General features: G+C 37.8%; 1 protein-coding gene across 1 annotated transcript in view; it reads left to right on the top strand.

Annotated features, from left to right (window-relative positions):
* The window catches only part of GPC6 (glypican 6), a 1077716-nt gene that overhangs the window by 126005 nt on the left and 930536 nt on the right, over positions 1-21175 (top strand). The window lies entirely within an intron of this gene.

Raw genomic sequence — 21175 nt, 5'->3', positions numbered from 1 at the left:
AAAAAAGGACAGAGATGTAGATAAATCTAATGTCATTAAGAATTCATATTTATTCTTATCTCTATTAGACCAGAGACTGTAACAAAAGATCCCTATTCCCCTTACTATATTCTCCAAGTAGCCAAGTTGAACTGTGGGACTTTGGGCTACTTCAGTCTCACATTAGTAAAATATTCATTGGGTTATTTGTTAGCCTATTTCTGGCTTGATGGAAAAAAGATTTACTTTGATACTCGCTTAACTCTGATGGATTTTGCTTTCATTAATTCATTTGTTCTTTCATCCTTTCAATTTATATGTATGCCAAATGCCTACTAAACACAGAAGACTTTATAGTACACAAGTGATGATTTGGATATAGGCCTTGGTGTTGAATAGGTAAGATACAATTTGTAAAGAAAGATTTGTAGTAACAAGGTAGAGAGTTTCAGATGCCTTAAGAGAGGTAGAGATTCTGTTACTTTGTAGGAGATGGCTTATCTACCATTTGTTTACTTGCTTTTGCTTTTATGTCATTCTCTCTGGGTCTCTAAGGCTCTATTAATATTTCAGTGGTGTCAGTGAGAAGAAATGGATTGAACAGTTTTTCAACTGAATCTGCTTGCTTATTGATACCTAGACCCTGGGTTTCGGGAGACCTAGGTTCTGTCGTTCACTCTGAACTTTAGGCAAGCCATTTAACCTCTGAACCTCACTTCCTCAGCTACAAAGTGAGGATTATGGGGTAGATACTGTTTTAGACCCTTTCCAGTGCAGGTTAGTGTGCATTCTGTTATTTTAGCCACAGAACAAAACAGGCACAGAAGAATTTAAATGTAAGCATTTGATTTTTTATTTTGCTCTCCTGAAATCTTTTTTTTTTTAATTTGAATTTAGCCTTTATCCTACAAAGCAATATTTTCTTTATGATTATGGAGTCTATTAGAAAGACTTCATTTTGATTGAAGCCTTAGAATAACAGATGTGTTATCCGTGAAGAAGATAGAGACGGTGTCCAGTCGCCTGTACTGAGAGGTAGCCAATAGACTGCTTATAATGAGAAAATCATTCTTGAAGGACACACTGAACAGTGGCTTGTATTCATATGTAATTCTATTGTGACCAGACAGATGGGTGACTATAAACAAAATATCTTTCTATTCCCTTCTGAGACATATACAGCGTTGTCCTTCCTTCAGTACTGTCATGGAGCTATACGCAATTAGCTACAGAATGTTAGCCACCCTGCTGGATGCAACTCAACATCTCTCTCTGTGGTATATAATAGTACAAAAGTGACATTAAACCTATCAAACAATGGTATTCAGGCAGCATGGCGTCACTCATACCCAGCTGTTTGTGTTAGTGATTTTGTTTTTCACCAGAGGAGATTTTGGGGGGAATGTAATGAATGGACAGGCTCATGCTTACTTTTAATGAACCCCAAGTTAATGCTTTGGTCTTTTTCTGTCCATTTAAATGCAGAGGAGTGCATTTCACATCATAACGAAATAAACACTAATACACAACCTCCTTTCTTCATTCTGAGCCTCTGCTTCCAGAATTAATAGCTTCCTAGTAGGGGATGTTTGACATTGTTGCTAGACTCTAAACAGGGATCTAATTCAGAGACAGATTTACATCAGCTTGTATTTTCACTTTTAATTCCTCTGGCAACTGAAAAGCAAACAAATCAAGAAAAAATAATGAGTGACTTAATGAAAATAAATCAGAATGACCCGTGTGTTTAATCCACGAGAGTCTCTCTCTTCAAAACTCCATTTTGCTTTGATTAATATGTCCTCCATCACAGTGAACTCTAAAGCTAACAATGTAGGTCAGATTAATAAAATAAATGCTAAAACCAATGTCTATAAGAATGAGCCATTCAAAAAATATGATGAACTAAAAAAGTTTATGTGAATCCATAGTTAATTCATGATTTATGATTTATATCTCTGTTTAGTTACAGCGGAGGCCAGTTTTGTGTATTTATAAATATGTGACATTAAATAAACATACTTTTTTGCCTTTATTATATATCTTCTTTCTCTTTTTACTGAGTTCAGTAACAACCAAAAACTGCAAGTTCTGTTTAGCAGATGGGCAACCATCAAGCAGTTAAGTTACCGAGTGCCTCCAATATTCTAAGGCCCTCTGTACAGAGATTTCAGGTTGCACAGGGTACACTTGCTGCCCTCAAGGATTTTATAATCTAGGGACCCAGTGCAGTAACTGACATCATCAGGATCATCAGAATCACCTGGAGATCTTTTAGATCATTTGGGGCAGTCATACAAGGAGGTTCTGATTCAGTGAGTCCACATTAGAATTCTGAAATCAATCTTTTTCAGAGTATCCATACTGATTTCAATAAACACTCAGGATTCGGAGCTTTTTTTAAAAAAATGTAAATATATTTGACGTACAGCACTGTGTGAATTTAAGGTGTATGTGTTAATTTTGTCCATTTAAATATTTTAATATGATGCCATTGTAGCAATGATCAGCACCTCTCTCACATTTCATAATTATCATTTTTCTGGTGGTTGGAGTAAACATTGGGAACTTCTGAAATAAATAAAATAATTTAGTCTGGCAAGGACTTTAGAAAACATCTACCTATTCCAACACCTTTGTTACAATGGAAAGCCTAAGAATCACAGAGCTGGTGGAAGAACCCAAACTAGAATTAGGAGCCCTGATTAAGAATGTTCCCCATGTTCAAACACAATTCCCATGGGAAGTCGATGAGTAATAAGATCATTCATGATTCTACCTCTCTCAGTGTCTGACCAGGGTGTTGTCTTTTGCAACAGAGTTTTGTCTTTGCCTTGGGGGTGGGAGTGACTCCAGGGATCAGGTCTTAGGTCGTGGAAGAGGGGGGAGGAGGGGCAAGAGAGAGCTCAGAGGTGGCTTAACTTAAACATTATTAATGTGGTCTTTGCTGTTATTTGGAAATTTGGAATTAGTGTCACTGTCCCTCAATTATTCTATGTCTTCTAGTCTCGTCCTCCTTTATTTTAGAGGTAGGTTGAATAGAACTAAGAAAAAAAAGATCATGAAACTAAAATATTAAGCAATTACTATCATAGTTTTCCTACCTGTCTTCTTCATCAGTTTAGTATACCTATGGTGATCACATTTTTCATAGTATTGTTGGTGTGTTAAGCTTAAAGTGAAGGTAAGTTTAGGGATAATTGTCATCTTCCTGTGAATTCACAATTAGCCTTATGTCCCGAGATATGTGTCATGTTCTGATGCCTTTGGTCTGTGATTTCATCTCTCATTGTTCTGTCTTTGAGGAATACAGTGGAGTCCAGTCAGTGATGGTATAGTCATTGACAAGCAGTCCATCCGTCTGTCAGTCAGCCCCTTTCAATGCTGCATGCTTGTCACTGTGAAATACCCATGGTATCCTGGCCTTTGTAAATTAAAAACAGCTCCTCTCTAATATGATATCAGGCCTAATTAATTATTCATAAATTATTATTTTCTTGATTATTCTTCTTACGCGGCTGTAAGTGACACTAAAAGTCTAGACTCTATTTTTGGAATGCATAAGAGCAAACAAAACAATGGCTTTAAGGGAGGTGAACCAGATGCTCTCTTTGTGTGCAGTAATGTAATGACAAAGCAAAGCCAAGAGTGGGAGAGATTATGCCATTAACATTGAGCACTGCTTAAAGAACACGTATTTTCCAAAATGCAGAAGGAGAATTCCTTTTTATCTCAGCTGTGCTTAAATATTAGATGGTGTATATGGTTAAACCCTGGTATGTGGCTGTCCGAGTGTATCTGGGTCTTCCTGTGCACTGTCCCCCACCCCCACAAATGTGTACAAGGAAGAGCGGAATGTGGGTCATCATAAATCCTCTAGTGTACTCCTGGCACTGTCTTACAACTGCAAGGAAGAATGACTCCTTCTCATCCCCTGCCTTTCCCCACGGCAGCTTATAGGGAGGGCCCTTGGCCCAATGGCCAGCCTTGCTATACAATGTGTACAACAGGCAAAGGGGCCGATAGTGAGCGGGGCTTCTGGCAGCTCTGCCTGCTTCTTGTGGCTCCTCTTTCATAACAGCTTCCTGGGCCTGGCCAGTGGATTTTACAACTTTCCTGCAACTGACAGCAGAAGTTGGATAAAATGGGAAGCTGGGCAGACCTAGGGCATTCCCTACTTGCACACTCCCTAAAGCAAAATATAACGGATGAATCCAGGGATCTTATTCATTCCTGAGAGTGAAATGAGAACAGTAAAAATAATAAGCGCAAACACTGGTTTGTACATTATGGATACGTGATAGGCAGTGGGCTACCTCACAGTATGGCTGACTGCAGCCCTGGTTATTTAAGGAGTCGATGATGCATTTGGCATTTTTTTGGTGAGGAGGGAGGAGGTTGGTGAGGACAAGGCGGTGCTTTCCTGGGCCTGTTTGCAGATATTGTCTATGCATGTGGAGAAGGGGCGAGAACAGAAGCCCTCCGTGGAACATTGGTCTCTGCCTTGGTTGTTGTTATTGTGAGCCCTAGAGCTGTGGAAGTCATGGTGTCAAGATATTTTGAGCTGCTTTCACTGGACTCATGTAACCCAACAATCTTTTTAATTTGTAATAGTCACAGTATAAAGCATGCAATCAAAGTAAGTGAGTGAGTACAGTAATAGACAGGAAATTAATTTCAAAAACACATTCAGGATTGGGTTTTTCCAACCTCCTGGTGGAAGTTAAAATTTACATAATGAAATCAAATAGGTTAATTCTGCTCAAATACTGCCTTGGTCTGTAAGGACAAATACCAGTGTTATTGAGCTCTTGTCAAGCCCTTTGTTTTGCTTTGTTTGTGCTTCATATGGTCGTCTTCTGGGCCATTAGGGTGTAGCAATATATACAAGCTTTGGCAAAACAGGAGAACATTTGACAACTTTATAAACGTTGGTTAAACATCTTCACTTGGAGATCTAGCTGCTATATAATTTCGGTTTGTATTTTATGGCCAGCAACTCTCCATATAAAAACTTATTTCTATATCAGTTTTCGTTTTCCGTTTGAACTATCTTTTTCTCTCCTGCGTTTACTTCTTTTTTTTCTCTACTCACTCTTTCCATGGGAACACACTCAGTAGAATGAAGGGTATATATCTGTATAGGTAAAACACTGTTGAAGCTGTGCTCACATTAGGCATTTCCAAACATTCCTATGTGCACAGCACAGCTATTTCAGTTTCGTTTTATAAATACATAGAAAATGAATAGGTGAATGTGTGAACAATCATTAAAAATATGAGTAATTTTAATTTAACATTTTCAGACGGCTGTCTTTTATTAATTTCTTTGCCTTGCTCTTTCCTACCTAAATAATTTCTCTTCTAAAATGTAGCCTTCAAATAAGCTTAATCCTTATTTCTAGCCTAGAGAGTTGTACATATATATATTTACAGAGACACACACACACATACACACACATACACACAGACCTTAGAACAGGCTACGAGTGCAGGAAAGACCACTGAGTATTTCCCAGTAGCTCTGCAGTGCGGAAAGACACTCTCTGTTTAAGGTTGGGATGGGCTGTAGATACATTGAAGCTCTAAAACTAATCTCCCATGACTTCCTTAGCCAAAATCTGTATGAAAAGTTCAAGAAGTCAGGAGCAGAAACTTGTGATGACCCAAATCACAGAGGGTGTGAAGCTCTGTGTCCCGGTCAAGGTGGATGAGAAAAGAATGTTGACGTGTTTAGTGTCAGGAAAGGGGCAAGAAAGTAGGGAGGGTCCTGAGCTATACCCTAGACTGGACAACCGTTGGAGTTTACAGCTTGCTTTTATGAGCCCTACAGAGATTAGTTTGTGGGAGGGTCAGCCTGGTGTAAAGGGTCAGGGGTGGAGAGTTCATTGGTCTGGTTTGAGAAAACAGTGATAAAACAAAAAGGAATCCATCTACTTCAGAGCTCCTTTTGTGAGTAGCAGTGTTCCAGTAGCAGTTCTAGGATAAAATGCTGTGAAGCAAAAAGAGGTTCTTTTGTTATTGCTGTAGCTCCTTGGCTTCAGTTTGGTTTGATGTAAATCAATTTCCACATGTGTATCTCCTTGTTAAGAAACTGATTTTAAATCCTCTGTTGGGTCCTCACCCCATACTCTTATCCAAAATAGGAGATAAATGAAACATCTATGCTATCTAAAATAGAATTTTTAATAAACCATTTCCTCTGGAAACTTCCAAAATGAAGTCTGTATTTCAAAAGGAGCACCTTTTGCTATAAAGGAAGCAACAGGGTAAAATTGAAAAGTTAATCAAACAAATGTGTATTTTAATTCAAGTCAATTGGTTGCATTTTCATGTGGAATAACATTTTCAAAGATATATTTTTGAAATAACCCTGTAAATTTAAGCTCAATATTCCTTCTCTGATTTCCTTTTTTTTTGCATTAAAAAATCATGGTCTTGCTTTGAACATTTTAAGGTATTTTAAAAGCCTGTAGCAGAATAACTAAGCCTTTGAAATAATATAGTAAGGAAAATATAAATACCACGACTCTAATAATTATTTCTCTAGGCAAAGGATTGAACATAATTGTACATTTTTGAAATCAGAAATGGCCAGAGAAATTTTTCGGCAATTTGATGACTTCCTACTACCTACTTGATAAACATGGCACTCCTTAGTATGAAATACAGCCACCAGCTCCAGGCTAACATATTAACTTCATCCTCTGGCTCAATTGTTTGCTCTTCTGTTTTTCCTTCTACAACGTGGTGCCTTTGTTGTTCTTCCCTCAGCTGAGGCTGGTTTTTGTGCTTCTCTAGCTGGAAACCCTCATTTGCCTTTTGAAGCCCAGTTTCAGCGTGTCTTCCTTGCAGTGCATTTCTTAATTCCTCAGGTAGTTACTCTGTATTTCGTGTCCTTTTGGCACTTTGTGTATAATGATGTTTTAGCACTGAGTATGTTTCCTCCTGTATTTTTATAGGTTCACGTGTCTATCTCTTTAGATTTGTGCTTCTCACTCCTAGACCGTATGTCCCCCTCTTATAATAAACATTTTGTAATGCCCTGTTATTATCTTAACACGGAATCCTTAGTTATGTGACCTATCTTATTTTTAAATATCAGTGTTTCTCCCCATCTGTAATATATAGGGAAATAAAATAAAACTATTTTACATTTTACTTATAAACTAAGATTTTCAATATTAAATGCTTAAGAGTACTTTGACTACAAGGTAGAAATGGCCGCTGCAAATTTCCAAAACGCACCCTAGGGTACAGTATCTTCTCCACTGAGAAGCATTGAGATAGACAGTGAGCTTCATTATAGCCCAGACTACATCCGTGTAATTTACCATTTACCCCACTACTTACACAGTGAGTAAACGTGTCTGTAACACTAGGCCGAGAATTACCTGAAAATGAGGAATTAATACATCTTACTGTTGTATCTCTAATGTATAGTATTCACTAGTTTCCACTGAGTGTGTCTTAAAATGTTTTATTGGTCTATATCAGAAATCTAGTAAGAACTTAAAATAACTGGATGGACAAAAATGAGTGACTGGTTTTCTATATCAATAGGTACATTTCAATTTCTTACATATGTACTAATAACTTTTTCAAAGGAAGCAGGAGTAAATGAAAAAGTCAAAATATACATGATGAATTGTCATTATTGATAATCTTATATACTCCTGGAGTTTACAGAACCTAGGTTCTAATTTTTCTGATCCAGTATCCTTAGTTCTCTAAAATATGGGATAGGATACCCTCATAATGCTATTGAATACCATAAGACTGTGAAGAATATTCAAATGGATTGTCTTTTTAGTTCAGTTGCTTTTTTTATACCTCCAGTTTTTGAGCAGTGGAAAAATAAATGCATGTAGCTTTTATTAATCTCATACATTGCCCATAGACCATGACAATTTGGTGTGTAGGGTCTAACTAATGAAACAAAATGCTGCCAATAGTTCCTAAAACAATGAGATTAAGTAATTAGAGAAACAACCAAGAATTTTGCTTTTGGTTATAGAATAGTTGAACAGCTTAAACCCTTCCTCAAAAAAAAAAAAAAAAGAATTGTATAAATATCTCCTTGCTCATCTCCTAGCAAGGGTAAGGTAATGTTGGATGATACCTTTAAGTGGGAGATGTTGGCAAGGAATATTTACATGTTATTTATGTTCTTGATATTCAAGAGAAAGAATCCTTCTCATTGCCTATGTTTATCAACTTAAGCTTAAAATTTGCTGATGAGAAAAATGGAAAGAAATTATAGGTAAGTTTTAAATCACAGAAATGATTTTAGCTAATTAAATTAGCAGCATAAAAAATTGTGAGGAAAATCCATTACAGGAGAGTTATAAAGATTGGTTTCATTAAATACCTACACCTAAATTTTGCAGCTAAGCACTGAAGTGCATTGAAGACCAGGGAATATTGGGGAAGTGTAGCTAGGATAAATTCTGAATAAGCTGATGTTTTTTGGACATTTAGAAATAAAGATTCCAACAGAAGAATGTGTAGGGTCATACAAACGTTCTAGAATACATCCTGGGGAGATGTGTAAAGAGAAGCTTCCTCACTAAATTATTCTTCGTGTTCTCAAAGATCTAGAGAATAAGAAGTCAAATTCCTTTTGACTTTTTAGGATTATCTTCTTGAACACTTAAAAGGAACATTGTGGTTTGCCTCAGATGTAGCTACCCTTAAGGAGCATCAATAGCCAGAGATGTTTTTGAAGAAAATAGCCAGTTATTGTCTGTAGTTGAAAATAGGGGAGTTACTGTCATGGAATGGCAGTCAGGGAAATTGTTGGTAACATTAGTGGTCTGTACTCCATGCCTCTAATTTTCTTCTTTTTGTCCTTGGCTTTTCTCCTCTTTCTTTTTCTCCTCCTTACTCTTTGTAAGGTGAGGTAATTGTGTTACACTGATTCTGTTAAATGTGCTTCATGCAATATTGGTTCATGTATTCATTCATTCAACAGATACTTATTGGTCACTGCCTCTGTGTTCATTGACTTGTCTAGATTGGTCTAGATTAACTCCAGATAATCTCTTGAAGTCTCTTCACACACAAGGTGGCATTCTATTGAATTATGATCTAGATTTTTATCGTAAGTGTCTCACTGGTAATTTTTAATTTGAAAGTGTATCCTATAGACTAGTCTTAAGATTTATGTTTATAAGCTGCTAATGGTAAAATTAATGACTTCTTTTTTTTAATTTTTATTTTATTATGTTTAATCACCATACATTACATCATTAGTTTTTGATGTAGTGTTCCATGGTTAATGACTTCTTAAAGAAGAAGATAACTAGAAATCAAATCATTTCACATTAAGAGGGAAATATATTGACAAAGAATGCTAGAATCATCTTCTGTACCTGAGATCACGGTTTATCCTCTTCTTTAGTATTTGTGATGTCTTTTTTTCTCTACACAGTGGACACTGTCATCCTATTTACTCATAACTGATAGTGTCATTGCTCAAGGCAAAATCTTTATGGAGAGAGTTTAGGGTGGAGTTGTTTATGAACAGGGTACTCTGCACTTTCATAAAGGGAAGGATTTTAAGAAGGCATTATCTAATAAGCTAAATTTTAAATCATGACTATCAAGTCTTTAAAATAATTTTGAGAGGAGCAGTATGGTTATTGGCTAATACATAGCTCACTGAAATAAAAATTGAGCATTGTTTTCATTGCCTGGGTCAGGATTTCTTATGGGTAATACCTTTCACTGAGACATGTAGAAGATGAAACTTGCCTTCTGTCTGGTAACGTGTCATGAAATCACAGTGATGGAAGCGATCTTATATATCACCTTGCTCAGTTTTCTAATTTCATAGATGAAGAAACAGAAGTATAATGGATTTCTCTAACTTGCCCAGTGTCATTCCACAGGATTAATTATAGAAGTGGCACAAGAATGCAGGCTTTCTTAATTTTAATCCTGGGATTTTCTCACCACATCATCCTGTTTCATTCATTCTCTCAACCTGCTGATACATACATTTTAGTGCTTACTATTTGCCAATTATTGTGCCAGAAGCTTAATTAATCACTTTGAATCTGTTACTTTCTTGGCTCTTCAGTGATGAAAGAATTTGAAATACTTCAGTTTTATGGAAACAAAGACATACTGTGTAACTTGAATTTGTTTGAATGAATATATATTTTTCATCAATATGTGTATATTTTAAAACCTGATTTAGAAAATCACATTGAAGGAAAAAATTCTACTTCCCAACATTTGGACAAGATCACGGGGCAGTCTTCCAGTTGATGTTTTGACTGATTCCTTACTAATGCTGATGTTGATCAGCATTGTAATGTAACGTGACTTTAGCATGCACATCTGCTCAGTGAACTGTAATAGGCATTCAACTATAATGCTTTCTAATTATCTTGAATCCTAGATACGATATGACGGGCCATTATTTTTCATTCCTTATTGAATGTTGGGATTAATTATTGATTGAATATGAATGCTTCAGAATTTTTATTTCAAATGAGAACTCTCACATTTAACTTAAAAATTGACTTTAGCTTTTTTTTCCCCCCTTATTGACTTAATGTAATTCTTCATAATCTTTAATGGAGATGTCTTCTATATTTGAATTAATGAATCTAGTACCACAAAATAATTTAATGTCTATATTATTATTGCTTAACCTGTGATTCTGTGAAAAAGTTGTTGGCAGTTATGTTGTCATAATTTATTAAATAGTACTAGAGAAAAGAAAATATCTAATTTATGAACCATTAGGTTTCTCAGGCTGTGTTGCCAGTAAAATCACTTTATAAAGACATAAAAAATTCTGTGCATCTGTATGTCTTAAAATTACCATATCGTCTTACAACTTTTATTAGAGGGAGTATCATTCATGTTTCTAGAAGCAAATTAAATTTCTGTGTCCAGAGTATTTCCAAAAGAAATGGTGGATGAAGCTAAGTTGGTCTTCAGGATTATCGCATTTCCTTTTGGACTCTTTGTACGTTGTCCTGACTTTCCTGAAGCAGAACATTTCCTTCACAGTCCCATCCCTTATTTAGTCTCTCTCCACCCACAGCCCGCTCTCTCTCTCTCTCTCTCTCTCTCTCTCTGAGATTCCTCTCACACTAAAGATATATTTCCAGTGGTTCAGATCAATCCATAATTGCTGTCTGGAGTCCTGTGTTGAGAAAGATTTAAGATTACAGCTCAGATCAATGGGAAAGACCGGATGTCTGACATGTATGCGGGCTTGAGGAGTGCTAGACTTTTCCAGCATGTCCTATGACCATCTCACCAGTGTATTTACTATTTATTTAAGATCTTTTCAACTAACTGATCTGTAAAAGAAATTTTTATTAATGTACTGAGAGAAGTTGGCTCCCAGTTTCTCATTCCTCTTCCAGTCACCATAGCTCGCGAATAGTTTAATAGTGACCTTGTGAAGACTGTATTACCTATTTGCTTTATAAACCTGTCCTTGGTTAGTACTGGGAAATTGAATTTCTCCCAATCATGCTAATTTGAGGGAAATCTGCTTCTTGAACCTATAGAGTTGGATTTTGGTATTACACAGACCAAGAATATTTTTTTTTAATGTGATGCCTGAATACACTTGGAATTTTCCAATATTTTTTCCCTTGGGATTTAGTGTTTTCTATCGAGGTTTATTTAATTATGCTGGATGTTTATGTTTTCATTCTTTCGGAATGCTCCAGCCTTATATCTTCTTTTTGGTTATTCTGGTATTGCTGCCTAAACAATATTTATCTTTAATGTACACAGTAGTTTGCCCTTATCCATGATCTTGCTTTCTGTAGTTTCACTTAGCCTTCATCAACCGTGACCCAGAAGCACATGATCCTCCTCCTGATGTATCAGGAGGTCAGTAGTAGCTGAATGCTCAGTCACAATGCCCATGTCGTTCCCCTCACTTCGTCTCATCATGTAGGCATTTTAATGTCTCACATCATCACGAGAAGGGTGAGTACAGGACAATAAGATATTTTTGAGACAGAGAGAGAGAGAGACTACAGTCACATAACTTTTATTACAGTGTATTGTTATGACTGTCCTATTTTATTATGAGTTATTGTAGTACATCTCTTCCTGTGCCTAATTTATAAATTAAACTTTATCGTAGGTATGTATGTACAGGAAAAAGCATACTATATATAGGGTTCAGTGCTATCCGTGGTTTCAGGCATCCATTGGGGTTCTTGGAACACATCCCAAGCACATAAGAGAGGGATTGCTGTACTTTTCAGAAACTAATGCTAGCAGACAATGGCATGTCTTGATTTGGTATTTCCTCTCATTTATAAAAAGCTGGAAGAATACCACAGAAGTTACCGGTGATTTTATGAAATTTCTTAGATTCAGACATTGTTAACTGAGAAAAACAAAGAAAATGTTGATAAAATTAACATGTGAAAAGTACGTTAGAACTTGAAAATAGTTTCTAGACTTACTTATATTATTAAAAGTTTTACAAGCGATATTTATTCAAAAAGCTATGAGATTTTTTTAAAAAGTCCTTGGGTCTTGCCTTGGAGACTAAAATGAGATGAAGGGGAGGAGGGTGGGTGGTCTATGTGAAGGGACTGGTCGTGGTTCAGCTTTGTTTCGGTCTGAGAAGCGTGGGGATATTTCATATTAGGTATTTTGCTATTATGCATTTGAATCTGAAAGCCTTTTTGTTTTTTTCCTTTGAAGGATTTTTTTAAAGACAAAACAAATTAATTCTGATTGGAGACTAGATCAATTACATGATCAGATAGATGCTTATGCGATGGTAATTATAAAGAATTCATAATGGAATTAATGGTTTAAATTTGGAATTATGAGACAAAACTTACCAAAATGATCTCTGTCTACGCAAAGATCTGTGACTACAAGGTTAACACAGTAGTAGAAAGAAAGAGTGGTGGAAAAATGATTTTTTTAAACATCTGGTTTGAGTGACTCTGCATATCAAGTTAGACTTAATAAGAGTGTTACTGTTTGCATATTAAGTTATTGGAGCTCTGAGTAGTGAGAGAAGAAGAGGTGTGAATATATACACCCGTGAGCATTCCATGACACAACACAGCAAACAAGCCGAGTGTGTTGTTTCTGTGGATTGAGGTACCCTTCTGTGGTTTAGAAAGACTGACTTTTTTCCAGCATTTATTTTTGTAATTTGAATCATTCATTCATTCATAAAATATTTGCTGAGTGCTGGCCTTGGGCTGGGTACTCTACTAGGCACTAGATATACCATGTTGAGGGAAATGGACATGATCCTTGCCTCCAGGGAAAGTCTATTCTAGTGGAGAAACCCAGAAAATAAACAAGTAATGCAAAATAGTATATACATACACAAACAAATCAAGAAAATTATTAAGGAATACAGAGGATGCTGTGATAGATAAAAATATCACTGGTTGATGATAGTGGGCCCAGAGATTATGAAAATGGAACTTGAAGTCTATGGAACCAGCCATGCAGAGAGCTGGGGTCCTGTAGGTAGCGCCAAGGTTGGCATAATCCAGGATCTGAGAGCTGGACCGTAGGACTGGAGGATGGGGAGTGGAAGGATATCAAATGGGAGACGTTGGCAGGGACCGTATCATGCAGGGTTTCCTAAGGCACGGCAAGGACCTTGGAGTGTGTATAAAAGTAAGGGAAGCCACGGATAGGTTTTAAGCAAGGAGTGACTTGATCCATTTGGTCTTTGCTTTGAAAAGTTCCCTCTAGCTGCTTTGAAAAGAATGGTTGAAGGGGCATTCATAGAGGAAGTAGAGACAATGTTAAACAGTTTCTCATCTGATCCACCAGGGGCCTGAACAGCAGGGGTGGCAGTGAAGACAGGAAGAAGTGAACACCGTTCTGAATTCATTCATTTTTAACTCTACGATCTCAAAACTATGGATAAGTAAATATTTCAGAATATGTTTCTCAGTTTATTCCACCTATTGTGGCTCTTTTCCTTCTCAAACATCTAAACCTTAGTTTCGAATTTCTAATTAATGCTTTTTTTCTCCCCTGATTTTGGTTCAAAGAGAAATTCCCCTATTATAGTTTACATAATAATAAGTGAAGTACAATATTAGATTGTAATTTATGTAGTTGCCATTCTTGTGGGTTAAAATGGTTGATTATGGGCCAGTTCATGTGGTTTAATCTGAGAGACTCAGAGTTTGACTGTCCTCATTGAAACATTTGGCTTATATAGATGAGGTCTGTAGCAAGGGAAATAGTGTCCTATCCTATGGATAAATAAATGAAGAGTCCAAATGGCATTGTCATGATGAAAGATGCATTATTGCTATTCCTCAGTCCTTAGGCACATAGAGCACCTTCACTGCATAGCCCGGGGAGTGGGGGGGGGGGGGGGAGGGATGAAACAGCCACTTTATTGCAAAAGCGCACTTTTCCTCTGTAGTCAGTCAAATGCTATTATCCTTTTATTACTCTGTAATTTTGAGGGCAAGTTCAGTGAATAACTATGGAGGCTATTAAGAGCTGTCATGGAAAATTTATTTGTCTTTAAATGGAAGGTAGAAACATTACTGTAGGAGCTGCATTGCTTCGATGTAGATATCTCTCCTCTTTGAGCTTTTTTTTTTAAAAGATTTTATTTATTTATTTGAGAGAGAGAATGAGATAGAGAGAGAGCATGAGAGGGGGGAGGGTCAGAGGGAGAAGCAGACTCCCCGCAGAGCAGGGAGCCCGATGCGGGACTCGATCCCGGGACTCCAGGATCACGACCTGAGCCGAAGGCAGTCGCTTAACCAACTGAGCCACCCAGGCGCCCCGTCTCTTTGAGCTTTTTAAAATGATGTTTATTGTTTCTCACAATGAAACCCCAGACCTTTCTAACACTCACAATTGTGATGCTGCCTTTTTCCTTTTGTCTGGAATAAAATCTATGGAGGACGCTTGGCCCATGGGAACCAATCTTATTTTGTGTTAGTTTCATGTTAGTGTCTACACTAATAGTACACAAGTGGGGTCAATAGTAGGTTCCAGAAAACATGGTTATATCCACCCAGCTCCTTAAAGGGGAAACGTTCCGGAAAGGGCCTCTACCACCCTCTCCTCTTTAGTCTTATCTTTGGTTTTTGAGAGTAAAAATATGGCTGTTGGAGGCCATCACAATGCATAGCAAGAACTGAATATTTCAGAAAATCACTGTTTTATTTTCCAGTAGCAGCTGTAACGAATTACCTCAAACTTGGTGTCTTAAAACAACAGAAATTTATTTTCTCACGGTTCTGGAGGCCAGAAGTCCAAAATCAGTGTTGGCCAGGCCCATTCCCTCTGAAGGCTCTAGGGGGAGTATCCTTTCTTGAGTCTTCCAGGTTATGGTGGCTCCAGGGACTTCCTGGCTTGTGTGCCTCAATTTGCTCTCTGACTCTTCACATGGTTTTTCTTCCCTGAGTCTCTGTGTGTCCTTTTCTCTCTCTTATAAGGACATTTCTCTTTAGATTTAGGGCCCACCCCAATCCAGCATGATCTCAATTTCATTTTCAATTTAATTACATTGGCAAAGACCCTGTTTCCAAATAAGGTTACATCCTGAGGTTCCACGTGGACATGAATTTAGGAGAAGACGCTATTCAGGGCACTACAATCACTGACTCAGAGCGCAAAACAAAGACACGGACGGGAGTTGATGGTTTTATTTTCTAATTTCAGTTTTATCAACTTTTAAAAGAAGCTAACTTATTTTCCATGCTTTCCCTGCAATGGAGTTAAGAGATTAATTCATAGGATTGCCAGAAGATCAAATTACCAAAACTCTCTATATATGTTTAGTAAGGGAATAGAATTGAACAAGGAAGGATTTTCATCTAATTGTAAAGTGTTATTAAAAATTTGCTCCATTGAACTCTTGCAAAGGAGACTTTGAAAGAAATACACTTCTGTATATGGTTCTAATTTATGACTTTTTTCATTGAACTGGGCTTGGAGTAGTGCTTCTTGGACATACAATTAGGCTCTAGCTTGGGAATATTTGCTTGTCATGTGTTTATTTAAAGTTCACGTTCCTTAGTTCTATGTATACTATGGATTTTCCTTCAGTTTTAGTGATGATAATCATGGTCCCATAATAGCTTGTACTATGGGACAGGAACTCTGCCAGGTCCCCGTCCATTATCTAAAGCAGTCCTGCATCACGACACTCCTTTGGAGTAGTTATTATTGTCCTTGGTTTATAGATGATGGAACTGAAGCTTCAGTGACTTGCCCAAGGATGTGCAGGGTGTCAGCAGAAGAACTGGTTTTCTAATCCAGTCTGTCTGGTTCCAGGATACTAGCTTTTTACCACTGCCCAATGCCTTTCTCTAAGTATGTCCGTCCCAGGTATAGGAGGAAGTGTATACATTTGTCTGCTGTTGATCCAATGTCATCTTGAACCTAGGTTCCTGAAACCTGAATTGTCTTGCTGGGTCTCAGTGTGACCTCCCTCAGGAGAAGGGTTCCAGGTCTATCATGTGAGGGGAATGGGGGGATGGTTCACAATGTTTCTCCAGACTCCTGGCTGGCAGCTTTGAGTACAAGCAGTAATACTGAGTGAGGGGCAGAGATTATTTGCCTTTGGAGCACACCTTTCCCCTTTCGACTAAGATTTTCTTCTGAAAGCTGCATCTGTTTGGATGCAGACGTGGGTCACCAAGCAGGGTGAAGAGACAGCCCCCCACCAAGCTCAGGTGTGTTCGCCAGATTGGAAGGTGGCCTGACATGTGCATGATGCCTCCTTGGAGCTGCCTTCCCGACCACTGTAAGGAAGGAAGCCTCCTCCCTCCCTCCCTCCCCACCACTCCTGTACGCTGTTTCTTCGGCTGCATTTTCCACTACAGCACGAACTGCTACTTGATGCGTTTTGTAAGTTTATTCATGCCTTGTTTTCTGCCCACCACCAGAGTGTAAACTTCATGATGGCAAGAGCTTTGTCTCCTTCACTTCTGTATCCCCAGTGGATAGGAGAGGACTTGGCACAAAGACTGTGGGAGCAAGGGGTGAGTGTACAAGCGAATAAATGAATGAACGTATCATGTTGCCATAGTTAAACCAGTGATTCACACCTACCTATTTTATTCCTTTGCTGATTTTTTAGGAAATTCTAGGACTTCACTGAGCCCTAAGCACTGACAAAATGTTGTGGGTATTAAGCTATCTAGTGGTCCGCAGTATTCTCATGTGGTCTAATGATGTGGGGTGAAGGTTGTGATTACTTCTGGGTAGGATCCAATAAGAGAGACGAAAAAAACCTTAGAGCTAAAGGAGTAAAAAGACGGAGTGGATAAATATGCTGGAAACAGCAATAATGGACATAAATATATACAGCTTGTAATGACTACATATACATACAGTGTATATATGTAGCATATATACTGTCTTTAGTATATATTAAATATGTATGTATCCTTTAACTTCTTATTTTTACTAAAGGACAGCCAGCACAGAAGAGTGTTACCTTATTTATTTATTAATAAACATCTCTATCAGAAAAATCCAGTTGGGATTAACTGTTAAATCCTCTAAGATACAGTACAGGCTGGGAATATTTATTTATATTTAACCACTAACTCTCACAAAATATGACTCTGCCCATGAGTTTACAACAACAACAACAAAAGGAATTGTTTTACTTTTACTTTACTTGTACTGTTAGTGGATTTCAAGAGTTAGTGGGGATGTGTAATTCTAGCGGGAGGCCTAACATTATGGTAAGAGAGTCAGACATTTCTTTTCTCCACCCAAGGCCCGAGTCACTTAGAAAGGGACATGTGAAGTTTGAGGAGAGATTGGGGGATGATGAACACAGGGGAGAACGGGACTTATTTGGTTGAGAAGGAGAGAGATGGGAATTCTATTTTTTTCTTCTTCCTTTGACTAGAAGTCTTAACTTTCCAAACTGCCTCACAGGACTGTGTGGAGATTATTGATAACCAGTTCCGGGAGCAGTAATGGCGAAGGAGGGTCAGAGCCCTAGGGGTGGCGGGGGGAAGGGAGAGGAGACATTTACTTAGAGCTCAACTCTGTCTCTGCTGCTGGTGGATTTCTGTTCCATTACCACTTTCTTCTTTTCAGTAACGGCACTTACAGAGACAATGAAAAAGGTAATAGAGCTATCACTGTAGTATATTCTGGATACCCAGCTGAGGTGCTAACGTAGATTGTAAGGCTTACAAAACACACCGAAATGGATCAAGTTCACTGCCTTTCAGCGCAGTGTGGATGGGAATGGAAGAAAACTGGCAGCGTGTTCAAGAATAGCCTCAAGAGCTTTGTGTGTGGGCTTTACCCCTTTACCGGCAATTACTTTCCACTTCTGAGGGTGTCAGCTAAGCCATTATTTATTAATTATTTTCTTCAAATTATTGTTTCTTTGTTACCTTGTAATGATATGTGTCCAAATGGATGTTCTTCAAAAATACTATTTTATCAGCTTACATGCGTATTGTTTTTGCACCTTTCTCTGATTATGGTTTTTTTTTTTTTTTTTTTTTTTCAATCTTGGCACATTATATCTTCGTTTTCTTTGTCCTTTTATCGCGCTTGTTGCATTCAGAATCACTCGTGTCACTACTATTTTTGTTAACTATTTCATGTAGACTCTGGAAAGTCACTAGAACATCACACTTCTCTTGGTTTCCTCCTCGGGTTTGTTTTGTGATTCCTTAAATAAAAACGGTATCTTCTTTCTCCTAGGGGAGGGATCTGGTTTATTATGAGCAGTGTGCCTGGTAATTGAGGTGGAACTTTTATCAACTTTCCCAGGTGCTGTATCACCAAGTCTACTGTAACAATATAGGCAAAGTATGGTTTGCTTTAGTCTGGTGCTGGTATACTGGAAAGAAATCACCACCAAAATGGGTGGTGGCAGAATTTGGAAACAGAAGGAATATGGAATGTTATTAGAAGAGGGACTATCCTCTGCGACAGCTCTAATAAGTGTCTTGTAAGTCATGACTTTAGTATAAATTTAACTTGTCCTCTTTCAGGGACACAGTGGAGAGATTTTAAATGATACAATTACAACCAGTGTCACTCCACATAAGTGATGTATACCTGCATCAGATTGATTGTGAGTCTTGATGATAAATGCCAGCTACCTTTGGCCACCAGAGAAAGACAATATTTCTCAAGTGTGCTTTGTCTTTCCAAAAAAAAAAAAAAAAAAAAATCCATTACTGGATTTTACACTAATGTAACAGTTGTTCAGAGGAAACATTACTTTGTACAACACAGGTTTTTAAAATTTGATCTCCGTTTTAGATACTAAGATAAACACACATGCATATGCATTTACTTTTGTTAGAGAGAAAACAGGTAGGGCTAATTTAATTTGCACCTCTTGCAGTCACCCTTTCTAAATTTTGACTTCTCTTGTGATTCTGCCACCCTTTAGAGTGGGTTTTCATTTGTTGGGTTTCTTTTTCTTAGCTTTTAGGTTTAATAGCTTAGACTGAAAGGCACTTATCTTGCTACTGGCTAGCATGTTTCATTGGCTACATTTACTCTGGCAGATGAGTTATAACAGATGCTTTAATATATATATTTTTCTTTTTTCCTGTAGAGGGACCCTCATAGTGTTTTGACAGTTCAAAAGGATGGGGGGTTATTGAGCGTCTAGTTTCTCAGCTGCTCAGCTGTATTTTTTGAGCTATAGATCAGCAAAATTACCCAGCTCCCTTACACAAGGTGTTCTGTTGCCAGATGGGACTCTGCAGGAAACAACTTCTTAGTTTTCTTAAATCAGGATTTATAGTAAAATAGAATAACACTTAGGTATGGAAGACTTGGGTTTCTCTGGAAATCTTGGAGTCTCCAATACCCGTCCTTTCTCTCTGTCTTCATTGCTTCCTGTTCAATTAAGCTGATAACAAAATGTCTACACTGGGATTCAATAACTGAAGGGCACATTCTTAGCAATTTTCATCGTATTGTCTGCTCTGAGACTGGATGGAAAGGTTCAGCTCCAATTGCACCATTAGCCCAGCAACTGCAGCCAATCGTTACCAATGATTTTTGGTCTCCCTAATTGTTTCTTACTTTATTGAGCTTATTCAGAAATAATGAAACACCATCCTTCCTTTTCTTAAAAGATATTCACGCGAAGTGCAGTTGCTGTTTCTTCTATAAACTCATCAGCATTGCCTTAAGGAGTCCCCTTAACTATCGATTTGCCAGTCTAGCTAATAGATCTCCTAATTTGCAGAAATACCTCCATGCAAGATTTCAACAATTAGACAATCATGACAGGAAGTCCCAGGGGACTTCCAGGTTCTGCGCTTATGGATGGCTCCGAGCAGCCTCCCTATTGGAAGTGCTGGAGCTGGGTGACCAGGGAGAGAAGAATAAAACACCAAGATAAATAAGTGGGCAGTGCTTCTTTATTTTCCAGGGTCTGCAGCTGTTCTGAAAGCATATCTTCTGGCTTGGATTGGAAACGGCGCATGTCAACAACTACACTGAAATATTGTTTACATAAAATATTTCAGTACTTACTTTAAACCCACATTCACAAAGCAGGAAGAGACTAGGTCAAGTTTCATTAAGCCCTTTTGGGAAGATACGCGTGATTACTGTTGTAGTCTTCCATGGCTTAAAACCTAAACCCATATATGTTAAGTGAAAGTTAACTGGTTTTCAAAATAATCAAAACTGCCTTGGCTTGAAGTTCTAATAGAGAAATTTCGTGGAGATTAGAACCTAAGCTTCTGTGCTGCCTTATCACTTATTGCTAATTAAAACTTTGTTATAACTTTGTGACCCACTTGAGAACATTAACATTGCCAGAGTATTAAGCATTTTAATAGCACAACATGTGGTTTCGACATCTTCCCGAATGGCTAGTTGGCTTGTGATTAATTCCAAAGCTTGAAAATATATGGTCAAGATATTAAAAGCCTGATGTGAAAATAAGGACATTGCCTTGTTTTCTCTCCCATTTTTGCCCATTCCCAGGTTTCCTGAATGTTCTCTCTCACTTAAGGATCTTCAATACTCTTCATTGTTGGTAGCGAATGGCTTACAGAACCCCATGCTGTGCTCCCCCTATGGATACACGTTCTCCCACTCCCTTTCTGATCTCTCCTGGCTCATCTGTGATGCCATTTTCCTTTTGGTAATCACAGGTTTCCAACCCACATTCATGCTGTCACTCATGTTCTAAATGAAACCTTTCCCCTAACTTTCCCAAACATTGGCATTTTTC

This window comes from Zalophus californianus, chromosome 3 (genome assembly GCF_009762305.2).
Source record: "Zalophus californianus isolate mZalCal1 chromosome 3, mZalCal1.pri.v2, whole genome shotgun sequence".
NCBI classification, from domain to species: domain Eukaryota; kingdom Metazoa; phylum Chordata; class Mammalia; order Carnivora; family Otariidae; genus Zalophus; species Zalophus californianus.
This window is presented reverse-complemented; position numbering and strand designations above follow the sequence as displayed.